A 16,265-nucleotide genomic window follows, 5' to 3' on the forward strand; every position below is an offset into this window, starting at 1 on the left:
CCCCAATGAACTAGAAATTCAAAATACAAAGTACAAAAGAATAGGATATGAGACAGATACGAGAAAGCAGCAAAACACATTTGTTTAGGACTGGTTAATGAAGGCATTGATATCCCACTCGACATTGAGCCCCAATGGCGAGTGGGATTGGAGCTCATATATCCAGTACGTTTCTAACTGTGACACGCCACGAGTCATAGCCCCTCCCCTCCAGGGGGGAACATACCTATCTATAATAAGGAATTGTGATCCAGTTGGATCCCGCTTGTGATACTGTCTGTAGTGCCTGGGAACAGTATGTTTAGTACTACCCCCAATGATTTTTGCGATATGTTCGCCTACCCGGATAGAAAAGGTCCGGGTGGTACGGCCTACATAATGTTTCCCGCATGGGCAGGTAATAAGATATACCAAATATCTAGTTGCACAGGTACAAAACATTTTGATGGGATAAGTTTTGTTAGTTACATTTGATCGAAATTCTAAAGTTTTCTGTCTACCACTATATTGTGTTGACACACTGTGCACCTTTTGCATGGAAAATAACCCACCATCTTGTGAAAGAAGGTGGGACGCCCAGGGGGGTCTATAATATTAGGAGCAATTTTATTTTGTAGAGAGGGAGCTCCTCTGTAGATAACCTTGTGTCGTTTAGGTAGGATAGTGCCAAGGACACAATCGTTCCTGAGCACTTCCCAGTGACGTTCAATGATGGTTTTAATATCTCTATGTTGAGTTGAAAAAGAAGTCATGGAGTATTTGAAAAATTTGTTGGTTGTGCAAGGAGTTTTGGGGGTCAGTAATGATCTCCTATCAATTTGCATGGCATGTTGTACTTCCATTTCCAAAGTGGTTGGATCATACCCCTTATCTAGAAATTTTTGTTTCAAGGACAGTGCTTGGATTTGAAACGTGTCAATACTGGTGCAGTTCCTTCTCAGCCTTAGAAATTGGCTGCGGGGAACTGATCTGAGGCAGGATTTGTGGTGGCAACTGTCGATAGATATAAAGCTGTTACGATCAGTTGGCTTGAAGTGAGTTTGAAATTTGAATTGTCGGGAATCAATCTCAATATCTAAATCTAGGAAGTGAACTTTTGTTGAACTGTATTCCAGTGTTAGGGAAATTCCCCTATCATTGCAATTGAGATATGAAAAAAAAATCTTTGAGAGATTCGGGAGAGCCATCCCATAGGAGGAGGATGTGGTCTATATATCTGGCCCACAGGACCAGAGATGGCCTGTGTTCAGAATAGAGGACATCCTCCTCCCACTTGGCCATAAAAAGATTGGCGAGACTAGGGGCAAACTTAGCCCCCATCGCTACGCCCTTATGTTGTAAAAAAAATTATTGTTAAACTAAAAATAATTATGTGTTGTGGCGAATTCTAACTGGATCACAATTCCTTATTATAGATAGGTATATCCCCCCTGGAGGGGAGGGGCTAAGACTCGTGGCGTGTCACAGTTAGAAACGTACTGGATATATGAGCTCCAATCCCGCTCGCCATTGGGGCTCAATGTCGAGTGGGATATCAATGCCTTCATTAACCAGTCGAGTTAATGCCAAAGAGCTCCATTTTGGTCTCTTCTGACCACAGTACTTTCTCCCAATCCTCCTCTGAATCATTTAGATGTACATTGGCAAACTTCAGATGGGCCTGTACATGTGCCTTCTTGAGGAGGAGGACCTTGCGGGCGCTGCAGGATTTCAATCCATGGCGGTGTCTTTTGTTACCAATGGTTTGTTTTGGGACTATGGTCCCAACTGCATTGAGATCGTTCACAAGCTCCTCACATGTAGTTCTGGGCTGATCCTTCACTTTTCTTTTGATCATCCTCACCCCATGAGGCAAAATCTTGCATGGAGCTCCAGACCGAGGGCAATTGATGGTTATTTTGTATTTCTTCCATTTGCGAATAATCGCTCCAACAGTTGTCTCCCTCTCACCAAGCTTCTTGCTGATGGTCTTGTAGCCCATTCCAGCCTTGACAGCTCTTTGGTCTTGCCCATGATGTGGTTTGAATGGAAGAAAGATTCTGTGGACACATAACGAGTTGTCGTTAGGAGTACCTTCTTAAATTGACAGGCCTAATCTGTGTACAACATCAGCACCTACTGTAGCCAGTCTGTGGGAGCCAGAATTATTGTTGGTTGGCAGGGGATCAAATGCTTATTTTACTCACTGAACTGCAACTCAATTTATAACATTTGTATTGTGTTTTTTCTAGATTTTTGGTTTAATATTCTGTCTCTATCATATAAAATACACCTATGATAAAAAATTATAGCCCCTTCATTTCTTTGTAAGTGGGCAAACTTACAAAATCTGCAGGGGATCAAATCATTTTCGCCACTGTATTTATTGAAAAGGGGGAATATTTTATTTAAAAATGTCATTAGCATGTTGATAGAGTGGGGGGGGGGAACCAGTGAAGGCAAAAATACAAGCAGATTAAAGTTCAGCTTTAAATCAAACTCGCCCAAAGCCGGTAACTTTCCTGCAGAATTAATTGAACACATCTCGTGGAGTTTATCTGCTGAGCGAGGGGAGCTCCATTACCGGCTAAAAACATAACTGGAGCAATTTTCAGAAATAAGGCCGAAAATGAGTTTGTATAAAGTCCCATTCCGTCCAGGATGTAGAGATAACCCGTCCCCATTACACGGCACGGCGAGCAGAGAAAACGGCAAAAAGCTCAATTAATTTCTAAGGAGGAAGAGAGGTGCAATGTGGGAGGAACATTTCATTACAAGCACAGTCCTGCGGCTGGCAGAGAGACATGTTCATAATATATATACAAATGGGAACTAAGAGTACGCTTCAGACCCAGTGAGGGAAAAAAAGTATCTAATCCCCTGCTGATTTTGTACGTTTGCCCACTGACAAAGAAATGATCAGTCTATAATTTTAATGGTCGGTTTATTTTAACAGTGAGAGACAGAACAAAAAAATCCAGAAAAAAGTTATAAATTGATTTGCATTTTAATGAGTGAAATAAGTATATGACTTGGTACTTGGTGGTAAAACCCTTGTTGGTGATCACAGAGGTCAGACGTTTCTTGTAGTTGGCCACCAGGTTTGAAGACATCTCAGGAGGGATTTTGTCCTCTTTGCAGATCCTCTCCAAGTCATTAAGGTTTTGAGGCTGATGTTTGGTAACTCGAACCTTCAGCTCCCTCCACATATTTTCTATGGGATTAAGGTCTGGAGACTGGCTAGGCCACTCCAGGACCTTAATGTGCTTCTTCTTGAGCCACTCCTTTGTTGCCTTGGTCGTGTGTTTTAGGTCCTTGTCATGCTGGAAGACCCATCCACTACCCATTTTCAACGCCCTGGATGGGGGAAGAAGGTTCTCGACCAAGATTTGACGGCACATGACCCCGTCCATCATCCCTTTGATGCGGTGAAGTAGTTCTGTCATCTTAGCAGAAAATCACCCCCAAAGAATAATGTTTCCACCTCCATGTTTGATGGTGGGGGATGGTGTTCTTGGGGTCATAGGCAGCATTCCTCCTCCAAACAAGGCGAGTTGAGTTGATGCCAAAGAGCTTGATTTTGGTCTCATCTGAGCACAACACTTTCACCCAGTTCTCCTCTGAATCATTCAAATGTTCAATAACAAACTTCAGACGGGCCTGTTCATGTGCTTTCTTGAGTAGGGGGACCTTGCGGGCGCTGCAGGATTTCAGTCCTTCACGATGTAGTGTGTTACCAATTATTTTCTTGGTAACTATGGTCCCAGCTGCCTTGAGATCATTAACAAAATTCTCCCTTTTCGCCCTAGTTCTGGGCTGATTCCTCACTGTTCACATGATCTTAGAAACTCCACGAGGTGAGATCTTGTATGGAGCCCCAGACCGAGGGAGATTGACAGTTATTTTGTGTTTCTTCCATTTGTGAATAAAAAAAAGGGGGGGGGGGGGGCAGAGCGGGAATTTAGATTAAGCATGCAGTCATCAGTGAGGGGTCAAGACAAGGTACATTTACATACCAAAAAAATTCATACAAATCAATCATCTATATAATTCATCTACATACAAAAAGGAACATGATAATACATGACAGTGGAAAGGGATTGAGCCTACACAACCTGAGAACTTCCTATTGCATCAAAATTATTTAAAAATCATGATCATATACAATTTTACGTATGAATAATATTAATAACATAGTCGGTTTGAACATTGCATATACAAAGGCTCTACGCGTTTCGTGAAGTATTTATATCCACTCTTCGGGAACAGCAATGTAATCATCTGAAAGCAAGCATATGAGTTGCTGGGTCACTGCCTTAGAAAAGGAAAAGAACAAACACAAAAAGAGTATAGATCGGGGATGCACCCTTATCTAAGAAATACTCACAACCTCCATGTGAAAGTGCAAAATTGAGAGTTGGAAGCTCCCCTAAGGGCATCTTTTCCGGGATATGTAGAATAAATCCACGCTATGGATAAAGGTACTCCCTAGGTGTGGAGCTGCTGCCCCTACAAGTATAAATCCACCTGGGTGGAAAAATACTGTAGTATGGATAAAAATAAGGATGTAGGTATGGCGCTGCCCTGCTATGATGCGATTTGTTGTGGTTACCTTATGTGATGACTTAAAAGATTACTTTACTGGCTATACATATTAATTGCAACATACAAACTACGAACTAAAAATCTTCATAAGTGAGATAGTGCTTTAAAAGATGACTTCTTTGCAAGAAGCATAACTCAAACTTAATAACACTGTTGAGGATCATACATTTACAGTAACATGTGATGTGGCCTGTGAGGCCAATTCCCACTTGTTTCCCCCTCAGTGCTTGTTTTAGTGTTGCACTTTCTGGTGTGTGTGTATTGTTGAAATAGCAAATTAATATAAATTATTCCTCTAAAAAAAATTGTTTGTGGGCGAAAATGAGTGAAAAAATAGGTGAAATAATTATATAGGTGAAAATATGCAGGAAAAAAATGCAGAAAATAAACCACAAATGGATGTCGCATAACCCAAAGTTCAGATTAAAAATATAACCTCTTAGTGGTTACACATATATAAGTAAATACTTATGTCACATACCATTTAGTTAAAGTGCAAAAACGTGAAAAAAATGTGTTATTTATACTAGATCATAAAGTGACTGGTGCTTAAACTGTAAACCCAGTGATTTGTGCTTCATAAGTCCAGTACTTGCTGTATAAGTACGTATTTGTGGTAAAAAGGTCTTTTTAAATCCTTTTAAATGGCTCAAAAAGCCTTTTGAATTATGGTTTGGAAAAGGGTTAGATTTTCATTGAAAAGTGGTGTTTGTAAAACCATTCCTTATTCAAGTGCTGGTCTTGTGACGGCGCTCCTTAACTGAGGTCTTATTGTGCTTGCACTCACCGAATAGGGACACCCCTGCAGGGGTATGGGCAGTCACAGTGTTAGCCCCAGCAGACGTCCTGAGACGAAACGCGTAGGGCGGGACTTACCCACGTCTTGCGTCACCTCCAGAGAGACGAGTAGAAGTCGATTACCGCGGATTGTTTATCATATGCTTACTAGCATCTTTTAAAATGTAAGTACAAATCTTAATATACGTCACAATAAAAGTTTTTAAACGGGTTCACGCTATGGACATTCCCTCTTTTTTTATGGCAAACATCTCCTAAGCCGGTATAGCAACACTCACAATACGGACCGGAGACATCCAGAGCTGCTACGCAGTGGCAAACACTGTCACAAATACGTACTTATACAGCAAGTACTGGACTTATGAAGCACAAATCACTGGGTTTACAGTTTAAGCACCAGTCACTTTATGATCTAGTATAAATAGCACGTTTTTTTGCACTTTAACTAAATGGTATGTGACATAAGTATTTACTTATATATGTGTAACCACTAAGAGGTTATATTTTTAATCTGAACTTTGGGTTATGCGACATCCATTTGCGGTTTATTTTCTGCATTTTTTTTCTGCATATTTTTGCATATTTTTACCTATTTAATTATTTCACCTATTTTTTTCACTCATTTTCACCCACAAACAATTTTTTTAGAGGAATAATTTATATTAAATTTGCTATTTCAACAATACACACACCAGAAAGTGCAACACTAAAACAAGCACTAAGGGGAAAACAAGTGGGAATTGGCCTCACAGGCCACATCACGTGTCACTGTAAATTTATGATCCTCAACAGTGTTATTAGGTTTGAGTTATGCTTCTTGCAAAGAAGTCATCTTTTAAAGCACTATCTCACTTATGAAGATTTTTTAGTTCGTAGCTTGTATGTTGCAATTAATATGTATAGCCAGTAAAGTAATCTTTTAAGTCATCACATAAGGTAACCACAACAAATCGCATCATAGCAGGGCAGCGCCATACCTACATCCTTATTTTTATCCATCTTTTCCAGGAGCTGTGGCAGCATAAGGCGTAGACGGTGCCCCCCCCCCACATGGCCACACCAGGGGAGGACAGATATCCATGAATTGGTGGTCCCTAAAGCACAGTTGTAGGTAGTAACTAGAAACGTCTTAAAGGACTTCTATAAGGAATGTGAATATGTATAATTAGCGTTAATGCCAAGTATTCTGTGCTTGAATGATAACAGAATCATGGAACTGTATTCATATAATTAGATATATTACCTGGTACTGGACCATGTGGAACCATGGTGTAAGGTATAGAGTGCTAACCATGATCTAAGGGAGGACCAACAGGATGGATAAGTTGCCCCCAAATGAGACCTAGAAGGGCCCACACGTCAGACACTCCCAAATGCCACGATAGCCTACAGAGTGAGGGGGAGGCGCCAACACCAGAACAAAAAGCCGCCCAACGTTTGGCGCCAAAGTAACCCCCCACGAGCCGCAAATGGATTACACTAGTGGCGTGACGGCGATGGGAATGATCATTTGTGAATAATCCACACCAACTGTTGTCACCCTCTCACCAAGCTGCTTGGCGATGGTCTTGTAGCCCATTCCAGCCTTGTGTAGGTCTACAATCTTGTCCCCGACATCCTTGGACAGCTCTTTGGTCTTGGCCATGGTGGAGAGATTGGAATCTGATTGATTTGCTTCTGTGGACAGGTGTCTTTTATACAGGTAACAAGCTGAGCTTAGAAGCACTCCCTTTAAAAGAGTGCTCCTAATCTCAGCTTGTTACCTGTATAGAAGACACCTGGGAGTCCTAAATCTTGCTGATTGATAGGGGGTCAAATACTTATTTCACTCATTAAGATGCAAATCAATTTATAACTTTTTTTGAAATGCGTTTTTCGGGATATTTTTGTTATTATTCTGTCTCTCACTGTTAAAATAAACCGACCATTAAAATTATCGACTGATCATTTCTTTGTCAGTGGGAAAACGTACAAAATCAGCAGGGGAGCAAATACTTTAAATATTGCATAATTAAAGTATTTGTGATTTGCTGTGATTGACGCGATGCAGAATCGCGATGCAATTGCTGCAAAACACACCTTTAAAAATTGCGTAAAGCCCGTTGCCCACAAAAGGAGCAGGAGCTTCTTTTGGGCGACAAATGTGCATAAGGCAGCCCATTGAAGTGAACGTGCTGCCCAATATGCAACACGTAGAATTGCGTGAAAATCGCCCACACAATCGGAAAGCGGGAAACTAAGTTTCCACTGCGCAAAGTGTGAATGGGGCCTTAAAGTGATACTAAACACACAAAATTTAATTTACATTGTCCCTTCTCTTTCTGTATGTGGCTGATGGCACTGTAATTATTTTAATGAAAAAACAAACATCTAAGTACCTTTTTCCTAATCGATATCCATCTGTCGCATGACCCACCTCTCTCCCAGTCTGTCTGCAAGGAAACGTAAGCAGGAGGAGCTTCTAGTCCTCTGCTGGTCAAATGTTCAAAATTGAAAAAAACAGCGTTTGAAATACAGAGTAAAAATAAAAAAAACAATATCAATAAACTGTTTTAAATTGTCATACAAATAAATATTTGAAATCAAATCTTTATTATTTTTTGCCAATAACATGGTGTGGGCGGGTTTCTGCCAGTCACAGGCTGTGTCACACCCCTCCAGCCTGTCTTCAAAAAACAGGGAGGTGAAGCCTCCATTAATCTACATGTAATATCCGCCCCCCCCCCAATTATGTTTAAATGGTTAGTGGGCATGGAGGAAAAGAGAGGAAGTGTGTATACATCCACATATGTGACTCTATAGTCACATGGGCTGCTCAGATGTGTTTGTGAGGAAATGCTCAGCATAGAAACTCACTGAAAACTGAGCATGTGCAGAGTTGCCAACACGTCTCTGAAAAATCCCCAACTGCATTGGGGACATGGACAGAAGGGGGTGGTAGAGAGCAGCAGGATCAACCGTTTTGGTTTTTTTTGCAGAATACAGAAAACAAATCTCATAGTGACTGAGTGAGTATGAACAGCATGTAATACACCATTTATCGATCGTTTTTTATGATGTGGGTTTAGTGACACTAAATTCTTTATGCTACACCAGCCCTCAAATTTTCCACTCGCCTACTCACATTTTGCGAGTGGAAAATGAGGGCTTGCGAGTGTGGGCTGCCTAGGAGAGGGGGCCGGGCACCCCCGGTAGAGAGCCGTTCTCCCAGTGGTTGCCCCGGGGAAAGAGCGTGGAGGAAGAGGAGAGCCACCAGATCACAGAGCGCGGATATAGCTCGCTGTAACAGCTTACATTACAATTGCCGTCTGCTCGTGGTTGGTTACACACAGTCCCACCTCCTGACCTGCACCTGTGATAAACAGAACGCCAGTCCAATGCTGGGATTTGTTCTATCACAGGTGCAGGTCAGGAGGCGGGGCTGTGTGTAACCAACCACGAGGAGACGGCAATTCTAATGTAAGCTGTTACATCGGGCTATATCCGCGCTCTGTGATCCGGCGGCTCTCCTCTTCCTCCACTCGCTTCCCCTTTGATGATCCGGCCGCCCTCGCTCTTCCTCGGTGAGGCTGCAATGATGAGCACAGGTGAGGCTGCAATGATAGGCACAGGTGAGGCTGCAATGATAGGCACAGGTGAGGCTGCAATGGTGGGCACAGGTCACGCTGCAATTACAGGCACTGGTCACGCTGCAATGGTGGGCACAGGTGAGGCTGCAATGATGGGCACAGGTGAGGCTGCAATGGTGGGCACAGGTCAGGCTGCAATGATGGGCACAGGTCAGGCTGCAATGATGGGCACAGATGAGGCTGCAATGGCGGTCACAGGTCATGCTGCAATGATGGGCACAGGTCACGCTGCAATGGTGTGCACAGGTGAGGCTGCAATGGTGGGCACAGGCCACACTGCAATGATGGGCACAGGTCACGCTGCAATGATGGGCACAGATGAGGCTGCAATGGCGGTCACAGGTCATGCTGCAATGATGGGCACAGGTCACGCTGCAATGGTGTGCACAGGTGAGGCTGCAATGGTGGGCACAGGCCACACTGCAATGATGGGCACAGGTCGCGCTGCAATGATGGGCACAGATGAGGCTGCAATGGCGGTCACAGGTCATGCTGCAATGATGGGCACAGGTCACGCTGCAATGGTGTGCACAGGTGAGGCTGCAATGATGGGCACAGGTCACACTGCAATGAAGGGGCACAGGCCATGCTGCAATGATGGGCACAGGCCACGCTGCAATGATGGGCACAGGTCACGCTGCAATGATGGGCACTGACAAGGCTGCATTGATGGCTACTGGTGAGACTGCATTGATGGGCACTGGTGAGGCTGCATCGATGGGCACTGGTGAGGCTGCATCGATGGGCACTGGTGAGGCTGCATCGATGGGCACTGATAAAGTTGTTGTTAACATTTATTTTTGTAACTTAATTCTGCATAAAACATTTAAGTTTCATTGCATGAGATAATTAATGAGCACGTTTAGGTCAGAATTAGGGGCGGGGCAGAGTAGGGATTGGGTGGGGCAACTGGTGGCGAGTAACCCTTAAGGCCTGGCTAGTAGCTCAGGACTTGAAACGTTTGATCCCTTTGCTACACAATAATAGAAGATATTGCCACAGTGTAACAAAATTGATGTAAACATGAACTGAACGCTAAGATATAACATAACGATACAATGTCCATGCTACTACAGTGATCACAGTTGTCTTCCGGGTCCCATGCCCTTCTACAGAGTAACCACAGGGGGCCCTCGCTTGGCACAGCTGCCATTTACAGAATACCTTTTTGCAATGAATACAAGACATTCTCTGATTGGACAAGGTGCAGAGGCGGGGAAATGACAGCACAATCTCTATGTTGTCCAGTCAGAGAATGTATTGTATTCATCGGGAAAAAAAAGGGCATTTTGTAAATGGTGGGAGAAACCGATTGAGAGGCCCGTTGTGTTCACAGTGTATTAGGACAGCTGTTTAGAGCAGGATCTGGGAGACGATCTTTCTAGAAGCAGCCACTATTAGTGATTCTCCCCCTTCACAAAGGTCCCACAGGTATGAGATATGTATACAGTGAGGAAAATTATGATTTGATCCTCTGTAGATACTGTAAGTTTGCCCACTTACAAAGAAATGAAGGGTCTATCATTTTTATCATAGGTGTATTTTATATGATAGAGACAGAATATCAACCAAAAATCCAGAAAAAACACACAATACAAATGTTATAAATTAACCACTAGGCGTCCGCGCTATAGCCGAAAGACGGCTACAGCGCGGACTCCAATTGCCGGGAGGGCGTCCCTGGACATCCTGCCGTTTACTTCCGCATTGCGCGCTCCCACGGGCGCGTATCGCGGAAGTTTTGTGCTGGCCGTGTCCCTCGGACACAGCCAGTCACAGATCACCGTAAACGGCCAATGACAGCGGCCGTTTACAGTGCGATCGGCGCTGCCAATGAGAGAGGATCTCATATGAGATCTTCTCTCATATGAGATCATCTCTCATCGCCGGCTCTCCCTCCTCACACAGAGACAGCGTGTGAGGAGGGAGAGCGGAACCGCTGTGGCGGTAAGTGTAAAAAAAAAAAAAAAAAAAAACGATAAAAAAGTTTCACACTTTTATCTGTCCCTGCCATCTGCCCTGCCATCTGTCCTGCCATCTACCCCTGCCATCTGTCCTTCCATCTGCCATCTACCCCTGCCATCTGTCCTTCCATCTGCCCCTGCCATCTGCCCCTGCCATCTGTCCTGCCATCTGCCATCTGCCCCTGCCATCTGTCCTGCCATCTGCCCCTGCCATCTGTCCTGCCATCTACCCCTGCCATCTGTCCCCAGTGCCATCTGTACCCACTGCCATCTGTCCCCAGTGCCACGTATAAGTGCCATCTGTCATCAGTGCCACATAGTGCCATCTGTCATCAGTGCCATCTGTCATCAGTGCCACCTGTCAGTGTCATGTGCCATCTGTCATCAGTGTCACGTGTCATCAGTGCCACCTGTCATCAGTGCCACGTATCAGTGCCATCTGTCATCAGTGCCACGTATTAGTGCCATCTGTCATTAGTGCCATCTTTCATCAGTGCCACATGTCATAAGTGCCACATATCAGTGCCATTTGTCATCAGCGCCACATGTCATCAGTGCCACATATTAGTGCCATCTGTCATCAGTGTCACGTGTCATCAGTGCCACGTATTAGTGCCATCTGTCAGTGCCACGTATTAGTGCCATCTGTCATCAGTGCCACATCAGTGTCAGTGCAACGTATCAGTGCCATCTGTCATCAGTGCCACATCAGTGCCACGTATCAGTGCCATTTGTCATCAGTGCCACGTCAGTGTCACATGTCATTGTCCTGGTTCTCCAGGGCCTTCAAAAGTGTTATAGGTAGTCAACAAATTAGATGTGTAATTTATGCTCCTAGAACACGTGATGGTGCTCCCTGCATGTTGGGCCTCTGTATGTGGCTAGGCAGTGAAAAAGTCCCACACATGTGGTATCGTAATACTCAGGAGGAGTAGCAGAATATGTTTTGGGGCGTTATTTGTGGTATATACATGCCATGTGAGAGAAATAACCTATTACAATGACAATTTTGTGGGGGGGGGGGAATCTTCATTTTGCAAAGAATTGTGGGGAAAAATGATAACATCAAAAACCTCACCATGCATCTTACTAAATACCTTGGATTGTCTACTTTCAAAAAAGGGGTCATTTGGGGGGTATTTGTACTTTCCTGACTTGTTCGGGTCGCAAGAAATGAGATAGGCCGTCAGTGCATCAGATGTGATTAATTTTTTATGATTTGCACCATAACTTGTAGACTCTCTAACTTTCACAAAGACCAAATAATATCCACTAATTTGGGTTATTTTTACCAAAGATATGTAGCAGTATAAACTGTGGCCAAAATTTATGAAGAAAAATTACTTTTTTAATTTATAGTGCAAAAAATAAAAAACCCAGAGGTGATCAAATACCACCAAAAGAAAGCTCTATTTGTATGAAAAAAAGGACAAAAAATTCATTTGGGTACAGTATTACATGACTGAGTAATTGTCATTCAAAGTGTGAGAGCGCTGAAAGCTGAAAATTGGTCTGGTCACGAGGGGGGTTTAAGTGCCCAGTTGTCAAGTGGTTAAGTTGCAGTTCAGTGAGTAAAAATAGTATCTGATCCCCAAGCAAAATATAACTTACTACTTGGTGGAGAAACCCTTGTTGGCGATCACAGAGGTCAGACGTTTCTTGTAGTTGGTGACCAGGTTTCCACACATCTCAGGAGGGATTTTGGTCCACTCTTCTTGACAGATCTTCTCTAAATCCTTAAGGTTTCTTGTATGCCGCTTGGCAACTCGAAGTTTCAGCTCTCCCCCATAAATTTTCAATAGGATTAAAGTCTGGAGACTGGCTAGGCCACTCCATTAACTTAATGTGCTTCTTCTTGAGCCACTCCTTTGTTGCCTTGGAGGTATAATTTGGGTCATTGTCATGCTGGAAGACCCATCCTTAGTGTTCTGGCTGAGGGAAGAAGGTTCTCCTCTAATATTTTACAACACATGGCCCCGTCCATTGGCGCCTCAATGTGGCAAAGTCGGCCTGTACCTTTAGCAGAGAAACAGCCCCAAAGCATCATGTTTCCACCTCCGTGTGTGACTGTAGGGATGGTGTTCTTAGGGTCATGGTCAGGATTTTTCTTCCTCCAAACACGGTGAGTTGAGTTAATGCCAAAGAGCTCAATTTTGGTCTCATCTGACCACAGCACTTTCTCCCAATCCTTCTCTAAATCATTTAGATATTCATTGGCAAACTTCAGATGGGCCTGTACATGTGTCTTCTTGAGGAGGGGGACCTTGCGGGCGCTGCAGGATTTCAGTTCATGGCGGCGTATTGTGTTATCAATGGTTTGTTTGGTGACTGTGGTCCCAACTGCCTTGAGATCATTCACAAGCTCCTCCTGTGCAGCTCTGGGCTGATCCCTCACTTTTCTCATGACCATCCTCACCCCATGAAGAGAAATCTAGCATTGAGCTCCAGACCGAGGGAAATTGATGGTTATTTTGTGTTTCTTCCATTTGCTAATAATCGCTCCAACGGTTGTCTCCTTCTCACCAAGCTTGCAGCCCATTCCAGCCTTGTGCAGGTCTACAATCTTGTCCCTGATGTCCTCTGACAGCTCTTTGGTCTTGCCCATGATGGTGAGGATTGAATGGAAAAAGGAGATTCTGTAGACAGGTGTCTTTTATACACATAACGAGATGTCGTTAGGAGAACCTTCTTACATTGACAGGACTGATCTGTGTACCATATGGGCACCTACTGTAGGCGGTCTGTGGGGGGCAGAATTATTGATGGTTACTTGGGGATCAAATACTTATTTTACTTACTGAACTGCAACTCCATTTATAACATTTGTATCATGTGTTTTTTTCTGGATTTTTGGTTGATATTCTGTCTCTATCATATAAAATACACCTATGATAAAAATTATAGACCCTTCATTTCTTTGTAAGTGGGCAAACTTACCCAATCTGCAGGGGGTCAAGTAATTATTTTCCCCACTGTAGTTACATTGGTCCAAACTGGGGCAATGCAGCTGTGCAATAAAAACCATACCTAAATAAAAATAATATTGCAACAATGTACTCTTACGTGTATGACTTGCATTGAACAGGTGCCCCATCATTGGTGTCAGTGGGAGGAATAGTGCCCCATCATTGGTATCAGTGGGAGGAATAGTGCCCCATCATTGGTGTCAGTGGGAGGAATAGTGCCCCATCATTGGTGTCAGTGGGAGGAATAGTGCCCCATCATTGGTGTCAGTGGGAGGAATAGTGCCCCATCATTGGTGTCAGTGGGAGGAATAGTGCCCCATCATTGGTGTCAGTGGGAGGAATAGTGCCCCATCATTGGTGTCAGTGGGAGGAATAGTGCCCCATCATTGGTGTCAGTGGGAGGAATAGTGCCCCATCATTGTCAGGGAGTATGCCCCAGTGTTGGTGACTGCGGGAGAAATAATGAAGCAGTTTGGAGGCCACTGCTGTAGATTTACTGAAGAGAAATAGACTTTGCACTTTGTTAGTTCAGTTGCACTCATTTTCCCTTAGTAAATGTAATGTGGTAAAACTTCCCTGTACTGAGCTGAAGTAAAATTCCATCGGATTCCACTGCTGTGCAGTATTGAAGAGTTAAGCTGCCTGTGGATGGTGCCAAATCAGCAGGTGACCCTTCTGTACAAACAGACTGTGTCTAAGGAGGTCCGGTATATCAATACATAAAGCGACACTTAGAACAGGACGCCCCTCATAAGATCCGTAGTGAACGGGATGCACAAATCAGTCAATAAGACCCCCGGCAAATGTGCAGAGGAACCGGCTGGTGATTCGCCGATAACCAAAATATCCGTGGTGGGCGGAGTTCCCCTTCAAACCGGTATCAGTATCTTCCGAATCGATAATTGCGGCTATTGTGCATCGGAGCGAGCGATAAATCTTCTCCGCCGCGCTTTGTGTATTAATATGTGTTTTGACATAAAAAGGGATAAAACGGCGTCTCCTAATAAATAAGTCGCCACGGAGAAGCTCCGGAGGATCTCACTAAATCTGCGCCAACTCTCTCCAATATCAGACAAAGCAGATTAATGCAGCTGTTATAGTAATTACTCTCTCCATCGCCGCGCTCATTTAACACTTTCTATATTCATTTCCCGCGTCCCGTATTTCACTCAGCGGCGCGCAAACAAATCAGCGGCGAGATATTGTCACCGATTATCTGAAATATTGCCGGCTGGGATTTAGTCGTAATTAGTTTTATAAGACGGGTGATGGTGGGGGGGGGTGGGGGAAACAGCGAGCTACTGAAGAAACTGAGTGACAGCGGGTTTTTTTTTTTATTCTCGCGTTTCGTCGCGGCCGTTAAACTCTGAAATATCAATATGTTTATGGCGAGATGTCATTTCTTCCCCCCACCCCCGCGCCTATCATGGATTTATCTAAATTGAGCCGAATATATATATATATGTGTGTGTGTGTGTTGTCGGCGTCCGCGGCTTTCAGGGGCTCATTGATCCAGGCGAGCGACGGCTTTGAACGAACGCGGGTTATTAAAAATGCATCATTTGCCTGCAAGACGCAATGTTCCTGGAGACAATCGATGTGCGTTTAATCAGAGCCGTGTCGGGGGACGCAACTCTGAACGCCAGGAAAATACCCACAATGTACTGGGGGCTGTGTGTGTATAGTATATATATATATATATAGTACCTGGCCTCACCCTGCGGTCCTTATGGTGACCAGAGGTGGGTCTACTGGGATCATTTCATAGCTATAACTACATTTTTTATATTTATTTTTTACCACAATACACGGTGTGATGTGGTGCAATTCATTCTCAATGGAACCACAACGCACCTTTCTGATGGACTGTTGTTACATAGTTACATAGTAGACAAGATTGAAAAAAGACACAAGTCCATCAAGTCCAACCTATGTGTGTGATTATATGTCAGTATTACATTGTATATCCCTGTATGTTGCGGTCATTCAGGTGATTATCTAATAGTTTCTTGAAACCATCGATGCCCCCCGCTGAGACCACCGCCTGTGGAAGGGAATTCCACATCCTTGCCGCTCTTAAATGAATGCCGCAATGAAAACGCTGCAAATTAGTCAAATGAATGGGCTCTCCCTTTGTGACTTGCTACAAAGTTACAATGTTGCGGTCTGATCACTGGTGTTTTTATTACAAAATGATGTGAGCCGACTGCAGTTCCTCTTTAACCGCTTGCCTACCGGGGCACTTTCACCCCCCTTCCTCCCCAGGTGCCAATTTTCAGCTACACTGTACCCAAACTAATTTTTTTAGAATTTCCTTCACACAA

This window comes from Aquarana catesbeiana, linkage group LG04, assembly GCF_042186555.1.
Source record: "Aquarana catesbeiana isolate 2022-GZ linkage group LG04, ASM4218655v1, whole genome shotgun sequence".
In the NCBI taxonomy this organism is placed as follows: Eukaryota; Metazoa; Chordata; class Amphibia; order Anura; family Ranidae; genus Aquarana; species Aquarana catesbeiana.